Below are 13,182 nucleotides of genomic sequence, written 5' to 3'. Positions count from 1 at the left end.
TAAAACCCACCGTCTAATTAAGGAAGTAACAGTATATCTGAAGTAAACATTTCAGAATTTTTCTCAGGCTTTTCAGAAACTTCCAAGTGCATATATGTGGGGGTTTGTGTGTGTGGGAGTGGTTAACAAAATACTTCTTAGAATCAACGATTTGTGTTTTATCCCTCTCATAATTCCTTGCAGAGGAGACTACTTGAAACAACCCTCCTGCCAACTCTAATTTAAAAATCTTCCTGGGGCGCCTGGGTGGGGTCAGTTGGTTAAGCTTCCCACTTCAGCTCAGGTCATATTCTTATACATGGGGCTCTAAGCCAACAGCTAGGGGCCTGGAGCCTGCTTCAGATTCTATGTCTCCCACTCTCTTTCTGTCCCTCCCCTGCTTGTGCTCTCTCTCACTTCCTCAAAACTAAATAAATAAACATTAAAAAAAATTAAAAAATAAAAGTCTTCTTGAAATTTCCTAGTTCTTCGCCCCATGACCCCCCTCCCATCCTGTACTATATATCTACTGTTTGAAAAATGCTTTCACCTGCTCCAGTTATCATTGGTTTGGGTATCCAAAATCATTGGATTTTTTTTTCTGAAGCCACCAGCTTGATTGGCTTAATAAAATGCTCAGCAGTCAAAGGGGTTGATTTCTATTTGAAGGAGGGCATAGGAAGAGGGTACATGCCTGTAAATAATTATTCTTTATATTTTTCTTTTACACATATCAATTTAGAAGTGTAAATTGCTATTCTGTGCTCAGAGTTCTAACTCATTTTAATTATTAAAACTTTTATACCAAGAAATCTTGAAGATATAAGCTAAATAAACTTCGGTTTAACAGCATTAAGTGTGACTTAAAAATTACTCTTTAAAATATATCTTAGTGTCAACTGTCAAAATATTAATTTGCGGATTATATTTTCCTCTGTAGATATTAACCAATTTTTGTCTTTTTTTTAAAACTACTTTCATAAAATACCTCAAAACTGTGGGTTTGATTATAAAGTTGTAATTTTTCATTAATATTTTAACATACATGAAAACAAACTGTGAACTTCCTTCTGGCACCCCAACATACCCCAAGCTCATATTGTATTTGCCCTGCCAGAGCTCTGTAATTAACCACTTCTCCAGTGAGTTCTGGCTCCTTTTGCTAGTAAATGGAATATACAAACCAAGATCTGGGTACTAGGTGTGCCATAGGAGTTTTATAGGCCCTCTTAGTGGAGAGAACTAGGAAATGTATGTATATTCACTTATGCATATACACACATTTATATTTATTTCAGTGTCTGTAGATGTGTCGATACTTTCCAGTAACACATAATGTGAATTCATGTTGATGCCTGTAACTCAAATTCAGGATCAGAAAACTGACTTTAATGTATGTTAATTTTATTGCATATATTATAATATATAGATATAGATACAGACATACATTTTTAAGAATAATCACTGAAAGAACACAGATAAAAGCTATAGTTTAAAAATGAATAGGTTAAAAAGTGTGGTGAGAGAGTAGAACATATAAAACCTTACTAGTTCAAATGAAGGAGGGAATGAGGAAAACTGAGGGACAAAATACATTTTTCAAAATATCCAATTTATTTTTCATTTTTAATGAAGATTAGAGATAATACCTGAATAAAACAATATCTACTAATGAAACTGAAAATATTTTGTGAATTCTGCTTTTCCTCACAAAAAGGGATATGTAAGAAGCTCGGACAGTCATGCAGATGATTTTATTAACAATTAAAAGAGCAGATGGAGCTTCAGAGCTTCAAAATGTATCTTTTGTAAATAGAAAAAAATGACATGTAATTACATGACAATAATATGACTTTGGCAACTAATCAAAACATACACTGTAAATTAAATAAATGCATAAATCAGCCTCACATGGAAAGATTTACCACATCAAACTATGAAAGAGAAAACTAAAATCATATTAAAAGAGTGAAATCCTTACTTTAAAATTCAATACTCATTCATTAAACCAAGCAAAATAAGCACTTAGGAAACAAATAAGAAATTAGAATTTGCCTAACCTTTTAAAAGGTATGTAAAATAAATCTATAGTTTTAAGTCAGAGGACAGTCATGTGAAGCAAGAGTGGGACAGAGAAAGCTTGTTAAAATTAAATGACAGCAGAAAACAGTAAGCAAAATAAAAACATTTTACAACCAACAGGTTAACTTTTTTGAAAAAAAAATATTTTGGAAGAAGAGATGAAGTACCTAAATAGAGCTTAATGATAATACCATTCTGTCAGACATGAGAGATATATTTGAAATCCATAGCGATCCTATTCATCAGCAATAACCAGTTGGAAGATATAATTTGAAAAACATTCCTCCTGAAAGCAAAACAGATCTCTAAGATACTTAGAACTGAATCTATGAAAGAATATGCAATATTTCTAGGTAGGAAATTATAAAATATTATCGAATGTCATAAATAGAACTATTATATAAATAATGATCTAAAGCTCGTGGATGCGAGGGTTTAATATCACAAAAATATCAATTATTCATGAAATGATCTATAAATACTAAGAAATTCCAATGATAACCATACCATATTTTTAGTGTGTGTGCAGATTGAAAAGCTAACCCTAAATTTAAATTGTGTATGTTAAGAATATTTAAGATGCTTGTGCAAAAGGAAAACAAATAGACACCAATATTTCTTACTTAATTTTAGCGATTAAGCAATGGTGTATTAATAATATCTTATATTTGCTGCATCAAATTTACTCTTGACTTCCCTTCACAATTCTTAAATTTATGAACTGCATTAATGCCTTCCTGGATTCTTATTTTCCAGGTGAATGTAAACAACTGAAGAATTCGCAAGAGATGAGAGGGAGGACGGAGGGTGAGGTAAGGGTATTTATTTCTAGTTACTTTCTTATCAGATTGCCAAGGATTGGCTGTGTTGCTTTACCAAAAAGTGACTGCTCCTATAACAATAATTGTTCCTACTGAAGCCAGAAGAGCCCTGGCATGCAAATGACTGCATGTTGCAAGCCCTCACTGTTTCTGCCCTTTGCTAATGCACATTGACTTTCTATGCAGATGAGAAATAAACATTTGCATTACCCCACTGAGAGGGGGTTGTATGTTATTGCAGTTAATCTGTAAAAATTCACTCCTTGTTTAATTGAACTTTCAGAACAATTGACACTGTTGATCACTCCCTCATTGTTAAAACAGTTTTGTTTCTTGGATTCTGGTGGTGATCACTGCTAGGGATCAATGCTGCTTCTGATTACTATTATACTCTTTCTGCCTTAGAAATGCCATAATGTCTCAGGGTTCCATGCACCCCCCTCTCTCATTTTATGATTTTATCCAGACCCATGGCTTTGAAAACCCTCTATAAACAGATAACACAAATATTTATTCGAAATCACATTCCTTTTATACCTTGCCATTATTCAGTTGTGGGACATACACATTTTTCTCTGGATATCTAATAGGCATTTCAGACTTCACATATCCAAGTCCAAACTGGTGATTCCCATGTCCTCTCTATGAATCTTTTTCATTGCCCTGTCTTTTCTAAGTGTATGGGACTACCAGTCCATGAGTTGCTCAGACAGAAGATACTGTAATCAGTTTTGACTCTTCTCTCAAATGCTATATCTAACACGTAAGGAAATTCTTTATACTTTATCTTTGAATTATTCACCAAGCTGAACGTAACTATTTCAGCTGTAATCATTGATATTTTAAGCTGAGCCATTTTTATCTCTTGTTTGAACTAATCCAGAAGTCTATCAACTAGTCTCTATGATTCCTTTCTTTGCACTTTTTCTCCACAGCCAGACTATTCCTTTAAAAAATAACTGTCATTCTGCTCAGAATCTCTGTATGGCTTTCCAACTGTATTTAGAACAACATCCATAGTACTTATCGAGGTCCTATAAGGCCCTAGTTGACTCTGGTCCCAGGATAACTCAGACCTCATGTCTGACTTTGCATATTCTTGTTCAACTATTCTGGACTTTTCTTGTCCAAAAATATGACTATCACATTTCCTTCGGAAGTTTTACACCTGAGTTCCCCTCAGGTTAGAAAGCTCATGCCCAGATATTCATATGGCTGTACTTTCACTTCACTTAATTCTCTGCTCAAATATTATCTTCGTACTGGCCTTCCCTAACAACCGTATCCAGAAAAGGTATCCCTACTTTTCTAAATCTCTCTCCTTCCATTGTTAATTTTCCTCTGCAGCATGTTTTACTGCTAAAAATCATATAGTACAATTAGCTTTTTAGTTTTGTTTTGTTTTGTTTTGTCTCTTTCACTTGAATAAAAAATTCAATAAACTCAGGTGCTTTTTCTGTTTCATTCAGTATTCAATATTGGGTCCTCTAACACTTAGAGCAATGCCTGGGAGCATAAGGCACTAAAAATAAAACAAACAAAACAAAGAAATACCAACTTTAACAAAATAAGGAGAAGAAAGTTTCCTCAGTTTAATATGGGATGCAAAATAGTAACTTGGGCCGATCTTAATTGAAGAGCTACCTCAAGTATCTGGATTGTCATTAAATAATGAAATCCTTTTTTACATTCATTCTGCTTTACTTGGCAGTGCTATATTTTTTAAGTTCCTCCAGGTTGAAAGTTTTACAGATTTAGAAACCATTTTAGTTCATGAGGAGATTCAGGTTATTTGTGGTGACAGCTAGCCTCTCTAATTCCATTCCCTCTATTACCAGACCATGAGTTGAGCATACATTGTCTTTCACCAGAATCAATATCTTATCTATTCAGCTCCCTGAAATGAGCTTTCATTATCCAGGTGGTTTTAGGTGGATGAGTTGCAACTTTTATCACCTTTAGGACTGCCTGCTAGGGTGTCTGGGGGACTTTGTGTAACGGTACAGGCATACATCAGACTGGGTCACCTTGATGTTAAAAAATCGATGGGGAAGAAAATAACAGTTGAGTACTTCTGAGTTTAGCACTCATTCTCAAAGCAACGTAGTATATAACTGGTGACAAAAACAAACACGTGGTGAATTCTCTGAAGCACAGTCCTGAGGTATAGAGTTATGAGCTACACTGTTAGAACCCTTACTGGGATTAATTCATTTATGAGGCCCTTTATAGTTATTTCTGCATCTTTGAAGCTTCTATGGAGTCTTGATGCTCAGTTACACACTTGGGAAAAATTACAGAGACTTATATGGCTGTTTAAATTTGTGAGTCTAAATTTAGAAAATCTTCACTAAAATAAGAAATCCTTAGTATACAATTACATGAATAATTCTATTAGTTACCCAGAAAAGGCAAATTAGAAAGTAGATTAGGGGCGCCTGGGTGGCTCAGTCGGTTAAGCATCTGACTTTGGCTCTGGTCATGATCTCACAGTGCTTGAGTTCAAGCCCCGCATCAGGCTCTGTGCCGACAGCTCGGAGCCTGGAGCCTGCTTCAGATTCTGTGTCTCCCTCTCCCTAGCCCTCCCCCATTCATACTATGTCTCTCTCTGTCTCAAAAATAAATAAACATTAAAAAATATATATAATATTTGGCTAGGGCTGGAAATAAGAATACTAACTAAATGGAAATCTCAGTAAATTTATAAAAAATCATTGACTTGAAGTGGGTAAATTTTACTGCATGTAAATTGTACTACAGTACATTTAAAAATTATATAAAGAAGTTTTTGATAAAGAATCACGTGTAAAGTAAATAATAAAATATATTTTATTAAGATTATAAAATATTCTTCCAAAAATGGAACACTAGACTGGATATATTTAGAATCTTGTTAGTTTCTGATCTGTTGAGGGAAAGCTGTTATAGAAGGAAAGACCAAAGAAATATCCCAGCATCCTCCTAGTCACCCTCTAGTCCAAGACAGTAAATCAGAAAGAATATCTTTTCCCAGGAAGAATTGCAGAAGTTAGTGATGCTCTCAAAGTCAGAGGTGATTGTTTCCGTGATCTCTCCATTCAGTCCATCTGTATGGCCCTTTCAAAACACAGGTAAACTATGGTGGTTAATAGTGGATTATTATAAACCTAAATAGTGATACCACATTTGAAACAGTTTTGCTGGATGTGTTTCTAGAAAAGAAGAACATAAATTCTAGTATTTGGATGCCACTATTGTGCAAGATGCATTCTTTTCAGTATCTATCAATAAAGAGTATCAAAGTAACACCTTTTATTAAGGGAAGAGAACCACTATTCATTCACAGTTTTGTATCAGGGCTACTGTAACTCTCTTGCTCCTAGGACATTATAATTTTTTTTTGATGCCTTGGGCATCTTTTATAATTTGGGGCATCACAATAGTTTGCCATATTGATTTTATTATGCTTTGTAGTTAGTGTTCAACAAGTATTCTAGATACCCTCATAAGTTTTACGCATTCTAGAAATGGTAAGTTAACTCCTGGAAAGTTATACAGACCTACCACTTCAATGAGGATTCGCTTTCTGAAATAAAGGACAAGTTATTATCCCTCATACATCTACCACTAAGGTAGAGTCACAGGACTAAGTGGGTCTTTCACACTTGGAACTGTTGTATTGCAGTGCCATCTGATTTACTTGCTGGGGCCATGTGAGTCTTAAATTCAGTGGTGTCGGAAGTATCCAGGTTAGCTAAACTTGTTGCATGTATCTCAGGGTCGGGTCATCTGTAGCAGATCGGTAGATCTGTAGCAACATGTTCTTTGAAAACCAGATCTTTATTTGCTACAGAGCCCAGTAGAAATTGAATGCCTCCATGAAGAACATGTGTTGACTGTGCAACCAGAGCATGTCTCTGCAGTGTGGTCACGCATTTGAAATATAATTTAGTGTATATTTGAAGTGGTGCATTTAGATTTGGGCCTCAGCCCAAATGTCCAGAAGAAACAGTACTTTACATGAAGAAGTATAGTTTTACTTACTCCCTGGAAGAATTACTTCCCCCTTAGCCCTTACAGACGGCTTCATGGAAGTTTCCCTAAGTTGAGGAAACTAACCTCATGTGTTGGTGCAAATCAAACTAAACATCTGCTTTACTGTATCCTAACTCAAAGATGGCCCTAAAGAGGTTGGTTAGAAGAAATTTCTCCAGTGTGGATAGCTGTAAACAACATGTAGGTAAATGTGGTCTGCTTTTATAAACACAGACACTTGAGCGGTCACAAATGGCTGGGCTGGTTGGCCAGGGGTCTGGAAAGAGCAAGACTGGGATGCAAAGGAGAAATAATTAGACCTTTACAGAAGAGGCACAGAAGAGGCACCTAGAGAGATCATCGGTGTAGGCGAAAAGCATGAGAATCTGGGTCTTACATTATTAACTACCTAAGCAATCAAACCTAGAGGAAGCCCTTAACAACAAGAGATTATAAGAGGACTTTTATTTTTATTTTTATTTTTATTTTTTTTAGGACAGGGAACACCTGAGTGGGGGAGAGGGGCAAAGGAAGAGAGAGAGAATCTTAAGCAGGCTTCGTGCTCAGCATGGAGCCCAATGTGGGGGCTCAATCCCACAACCCTGGGAATGTGACCCGAGCCAAAGTCAAGAGTCAGACTCAACTGACTGAGCCACCCAGGTGCCCCAAGAGGGCTTTTCTTAAGGATAGTAGCCAGAATTTATCCTTACCACCGCTCCCCCACCCCCATGCCTGAGCCCCAGACTCATTTGGATAGTTAACTACCTAAGCACATTGAACCAAGAGGAAGCCCTTAACAACAGGAGAAATAAGAGGACTTTTCTTAAGGATATTGGCCAGAATTTGTTATTACTCCCTCCATCCCCCACTGCTTGAGTGCTGGGCCCATGAAGAGGATGGTCCAACAGCAGCGTTTCCCTTTCTCTATGTCAGGTCTAGGTACTGCCACTGCTGCATGTTCAATTTGCCACAAATGGCTGGGCTGGTTGGTCAGGGGTCTCGAAAGAGAAGATTGAATTGCAGTGAAGAAACCATAAGACCTTTACAGAAGAGGCACCTGGAGAGATCATCAGTGTAGTCAAAGAGCATGAGAATCTGGGTCTTACGTTGTTAACTACCTACTGGTCTTTTCTAGGACTACCACCATACCATGGCTTATATAATATCAGATTTACACCATGGCATGCTGTGTAACATTTCCTTAAACCAAAGTGTCTGTATTCTGATCGCAAATACATGAATATTTTTATTATTTAAACTATTATACATTCATCAATTTCATTCATTCATTCATTTCACAAACATGTATTAACCCCTTGTAAACTATTCTGTGTTAAGGCCTTGGAAGCACAAAAATGAATAAACAGTCTGTGCATTTGAGGAATCTCCAGTACCAATAAAGAGACACATAATCTAAAACAAAAATACAACGTAACAGTGTTATTGCACAAATATTTAGTAGGAATTTGTGGTTATACAGTATTGAGTAATGATATCAGGGGAGGTATAAAAGAAAATTTGAGAGGAAAATATGGTTCTGTTAGTATTGATTCTTCAACTGAAAATGGTATTCCAGAAAAATGAATAATATGAAAAGACAAGAGGTGTTAGAAGCCATGGTGGATTCAAACAATGATATGTTTGTTGTTAGCACCAGAGAAGTTTTTTTAGGAGATAACACATGTAAGGTAATTTAGATTCAGATTTTAATAGGCCATGAAGATAACGTCACCAAGTTTGGATTTTATCCCGTAGACGACGTGGTGCCACTGAAAGCTTTTAAGCTGGGAAGTTATAGAACACAATCTATATTTTATTTTTATTTATTTATTTATTTTTTAAATTTTTTTTAACGTTTATTTATTTTTGAGACAGAGACAGAGCATGAACAGGAGAGGAGCAGAGAGAGAGGGAGACACAGAATCCGAAACAGGCTCCAGGCTCTGAGCTGTCAGCATAGAGCCCGATGCGGGGCTCGAACTCACGGACCGTGAGATCGTGACCTGAGCTGAAGTCGGACGCTTAACCGACCGAGCCACCCAGGCGCCCCCACCATCTATATTTTAGAAACATCAGTCTGCCAGCAGTGTTGAGAACGCATTAAAGGGATATGAGATTAAGTTTTGGTGGTTACTTGAGAGGATATTGACACAGACTTGTTGAGGGAAAGGTTGTTTTAAGAGAGTTAGAATTAAGGTTTTATAACAACTGGTACAAAAAGCGCTAGCAATAAAAGTACCATGTATCCTTATGTGTACACTATATAGATATTTTAACATTTTCCTCGAGTGAATACAGTCTTTGATATTAGGAATTGTAACTTACTAGTCTTTGTATTCTATATGTAATGGGGCATTGGGAATTAAAAAGACATTTATAACAAGTTTGATTAAAAAATTTTACAAGATACTGCAGGAATATTTATTCCAGTCAAGAGTTGATATCATGGAATTTCTTTTTCCCTCTATTCAAGAAGCCAACCAAGTGAAAAGGGAATAAGATGATTCCAGGTAGAGTAAAGTTATGGAGATGTTCAAGAGTATGATGAATTCAGGACACTTTAATAAACTTAGCATGTATGAAATGTGAAGCACATTTGATGTTGAAAGAAAAAAGGGCACATTTTGAGCATGTTTTGTATGCCATGATAAGGACTTTGCATTTTATCCCAAGAGCAGTAAAGAATTATTAAAATGAATGCAACCATCCATTTGATATTTTTTAAAAGATTATTCTGGCAGAAGTGTGATACATTGATAGATGGGACTACAATGGAGAGAGAGAGAGAGAGAAGTAGAGGGTGAGGGAGGGGGGATCAGTTGCAATATTGAAATAATAACCTAGAGCAAGACATAATGAGAATCTGAAATAGTTTAAAAGGAGAGAGAAGTGTTTATTGAGAAGGAAGAGCTAATGTATCTCGATGAAAATTGGACATTAACAGAGGGACAAGAAGACTTTAAGAGAGTCTCCAGGCTTCTGACCTGGGCAACGGGGTTTTTGTTCCATGATTAAAAAACAGGGGTGCCTGGGTGGCTCGGTGGGTTGAGCGTCCGACTTCGGCTCAGGTCATGATCTCACGGTCCGTAAGTTCGAGCCCCGTGTCGGGCTCTGTGCTGACCACTCAGAGCCTGGAGCCTGTTTCGGATTCTGTGTCTCCCTCTCTCTCTGCCCCTCCCCTGTTCATGCTCTGTCTCTCTCTGTCTCAAAAATAAATAAACGTTAAAAAAAAAACAAACAAAAAACAAAACAAGACAAAAAACACAATATATTTTACATTTATGTGTGTGTGTGTGTGTGTGTGTGTGTGTGTGTGTGTGTGTGTGTGTTTTGAAAGGAAGGAAGGTCAGATGTTAAAGGTACTGTATTCAACTTAATATATATTGAATGTGAATGAAGTACGTGTGAGATAGTAAAATGGGAAGTCCAGATACCTCAAATAACTGTTCTCTAGTCTTCTCACTGTTTCCCAAACATTCTGTGTTTCTTAATACCCTCCCCTCAGTATAGCAGATAACACCACTTATTGAATTCTGTGCATCAGCGTTTAATCTAATATATCTGTATGTATGTATTTTCCAAAATTGGTATATGGACTATAAATCCAAGCTCCTAATTTTTAAACACCCTTATAATATTTCTCAAAAGTCATACATTGTAAAATAGTTTCCTTGGTGTTTTGATGGAATATAGATAATGAAAGATTTTGTCCATAGATGTCCAATTTATAGAGGTGGAGTGTGCTAGCAACCTGATTCTAGAACATGGGTAAGGGTTTTTTTGGTTCAGTGGACTGAATTGTTGGTTTCTTAACTACAGATTGAGGCAATACCAGATTAGAAGACTTTGGTCTGTTTTGTGGACAGAATCTTCTAGTTCCTCTTCCAACATTTCTGAAATTCTACATATATCAACCGTAGTGAATGGTTACCAAACTTTTGTTGTTTACTTCCCAGTAATTTTTATACTGCTGAAACCCAGGTCTAATAAGAATCTAATGAAATAACTATTATATGCATCTGCATCTTCTCATGGATGTCTGACTTCATGGTTGAATTTGGAGAGTTTTATTAAATTGTTCTTCTGGAGCAACAAGTTTATTAGTATTATAGAGAAATATATGGAAGGCATTTTCTTATGGGCTCAATTACATCTTGGAATACTCAACTGGCATCATAAGCACACATTTTATATACATTTCAGAATATAATGACGATTATTGCAATAATAGCATTCAGATATTGAGTATTATTGATGCATGTTTCAGTAAGAGTGATACTTTACAGACATATCACTAATAACATTATTCAAATATTATTATTACAAGATTATTTAAAGTAATTTACATTGTGTGTGCCTACTAAGTACCTTCTGGAGGAAGGCAGGCAGCAGATGGACTGGCAGACAGGAAGGAAGGAAGCAACGAAGATGGCTGGCATTTCCTTCCTCTTTCTTCCCTCTCTCCCTTCCTCTCTCTCTGTCTCTGTCTCTGTCTCTCTCTCTCTCTTACTCTCTTCTTCCCCTTTCCTTCCTTTCTCCCTTCCTGGACAAGGAATCTGGCCGAGATCATAGCTGCACGGGTTTCTAACAGATTAGTGTTTGGAGCACATGGAGACTCTTCCACTTTCAGGAAGGTTAACATAATGGTTCAGCTTTGAATTTGAAACCTAATATGCCACACATTAAGGCTGGCAGCTAATTAACTGTTACACCTTGAAACCAGAGTATTTAAGGACACCGGCAGACACATCTACAGCGAAGAATAATAAGAAATGAAATTTAAACATACCACAATTGCTAAAGCAGTCTGTGAGCAAACATCCCTTTACTGCTAATCCCCAGGGACAGAACAGGCATGAGTGGAGAAGGAGCAGTGGGATAGGCCAAATAGACTTCAGGTTACCTTGCTCTCCACCACAAGTGGCTCTTGGTTGTAGCAAGCAAGTCTAGACTTGAGATTTGTTTCTTTGTTTCCCTTTGCATTAGCAGGCAGTCAACCTGTGTAGGGTGACACCACAATAAGTAACTCAGTTCCATACATGTACACTCAGGGGTGAGCACGTGACTTCATACACAAATTTAGGAGCTCTCTTTTTCCATCTCCCTTCTCTCCTTAGGATTCCTCACATCCTGTGGTTCCTAGACTGCTTTTTATGGCTCTCTGGCTAAAAGTATGGTGTTTTAACCTCCTTGTGTTGTCACACATTCCTATAAATGGGTTTGCTTTGGGGGCCAAGCAAAGAGAGAAGGATAACAAAAATTTCCCACACAAATTTCAGATCATAGGGACATCCATTTTCTAGTTCCTCTGCCCAAACAGAAATATTTTATCTAAAATTTTAGGCACCTTTTTGGCCTTTGCCATTACTTGCCAGTGGCAAGGAGGGAAAAACAAACAAACAAACAAAAAAACAAAAACAAACAAACAAAACAGAATTACTCCCACAGCCTCCCTTCCTGGACCTCTGTCAAGAAAGAAATAGGATTTCTCTTGAAGACTTTTTGTCTGTGCTTGCTGCTGTTTTGGAATAGCAGCCATCATAGGGTCTAAACCTGAATGAATGAAACAGCAACAACAAAAAAGCTAGTGTCATCATATCACCTATTATGTGGGTTTAGATTTCCCTTCCAATCCACCTGCCGTTGTATGTATTTTAGAGTCTGAACAGATAGATCTTTATTTTTTTCCAGGATTTTAGTTGTGATCAGTGGAAGCTTTAGAACTGGAATGAGTAATCCATTTTAGCCAGACCTGAAAACTATCTTGGAATTTAAAAAATTATCTTGCTAATTAGAGAATTTTGAATTGATAGTTGTGTGTGTGTATGTGCACGAGTGAGTGAGTTACATGTGCATGTGTGTTTATTTTAGTATTTTAGCATTATAAGTCATTGCCCTGTGGCTTCAGACTCACGTGGTTTCTGATGAAAAATCTGTAGTTCCTATCTGTGTTCCTGCCCATGTAATGTGTCATTTTCACCTGCATTCAAGATTTTCTCTTTATATTTTGTTTTTCACAGTTTGCATATGATACACCTAGGCGTTAATGTTTGTTGGTTTAAAGGAAACTTTTTTAAGGGCCCCTGGAGTCAGTCAGTTAAGTGTCTGACTCTTGATTTCAAGTCAGGATATGATCTCATGTTTCATGGGACCAAGTCCCACGTCAGGCTCTGAGCCTCTCAAAATGAATGAACTTAAAAAAAAAAAAGAAACCTTTTCTATTTTAGAAATGTTTAGGTTTACAGAAAAATTGTAGGGATAATATAGTTTCCATATATCCCATTCC

General features: G+C 36.7%; 1 long non-coding RNA gene across 2 annotated transcripts in view; it reads left to right on the top strand.

Moving 5' to 3' along the window:
- LOC121028395 (uncharacterized) overlaps nucleotides 1-13,182 on the top strand; it is a 149,316-nt gene that overhangs the window by 10,408 nt on the left and 125,726 nt on the right. For both annotated transcript variants that reach the window (XR_005789210.1, XR_005789211.1), the window contains exon 2: nucleotides 2,818-2,873. This is a non-coding gene — a long non-coding RNA (uncharacterized LOC121028395). The remainder of the gene's footprint in view (nucleotides 1-2,817; nucleotides 2,874-13,182) is intronic.

Source organism: Herpailurus yagouaroundi, unplaced genomic scaffold, assembly GCF_014898765.1.
Source record: "Herpailurus yagouaroundi ecotype Mexico unplaced genomic scaffold, PumYag 100, whole genome shotgun sequence".
In the NCBI taxonomy this organism is placed as follows: Eukaryota; Metazoa; Chordata; class Mammalia; order Carnivora; family Felidae; genus Herpailurus; species Herpailurus yagouaroundi.
The sequence above is the reverse complement of the archived record's forward strand: the minus strand, read 5'-3'. Positions and strand labels throughout refer to the sequence as shown.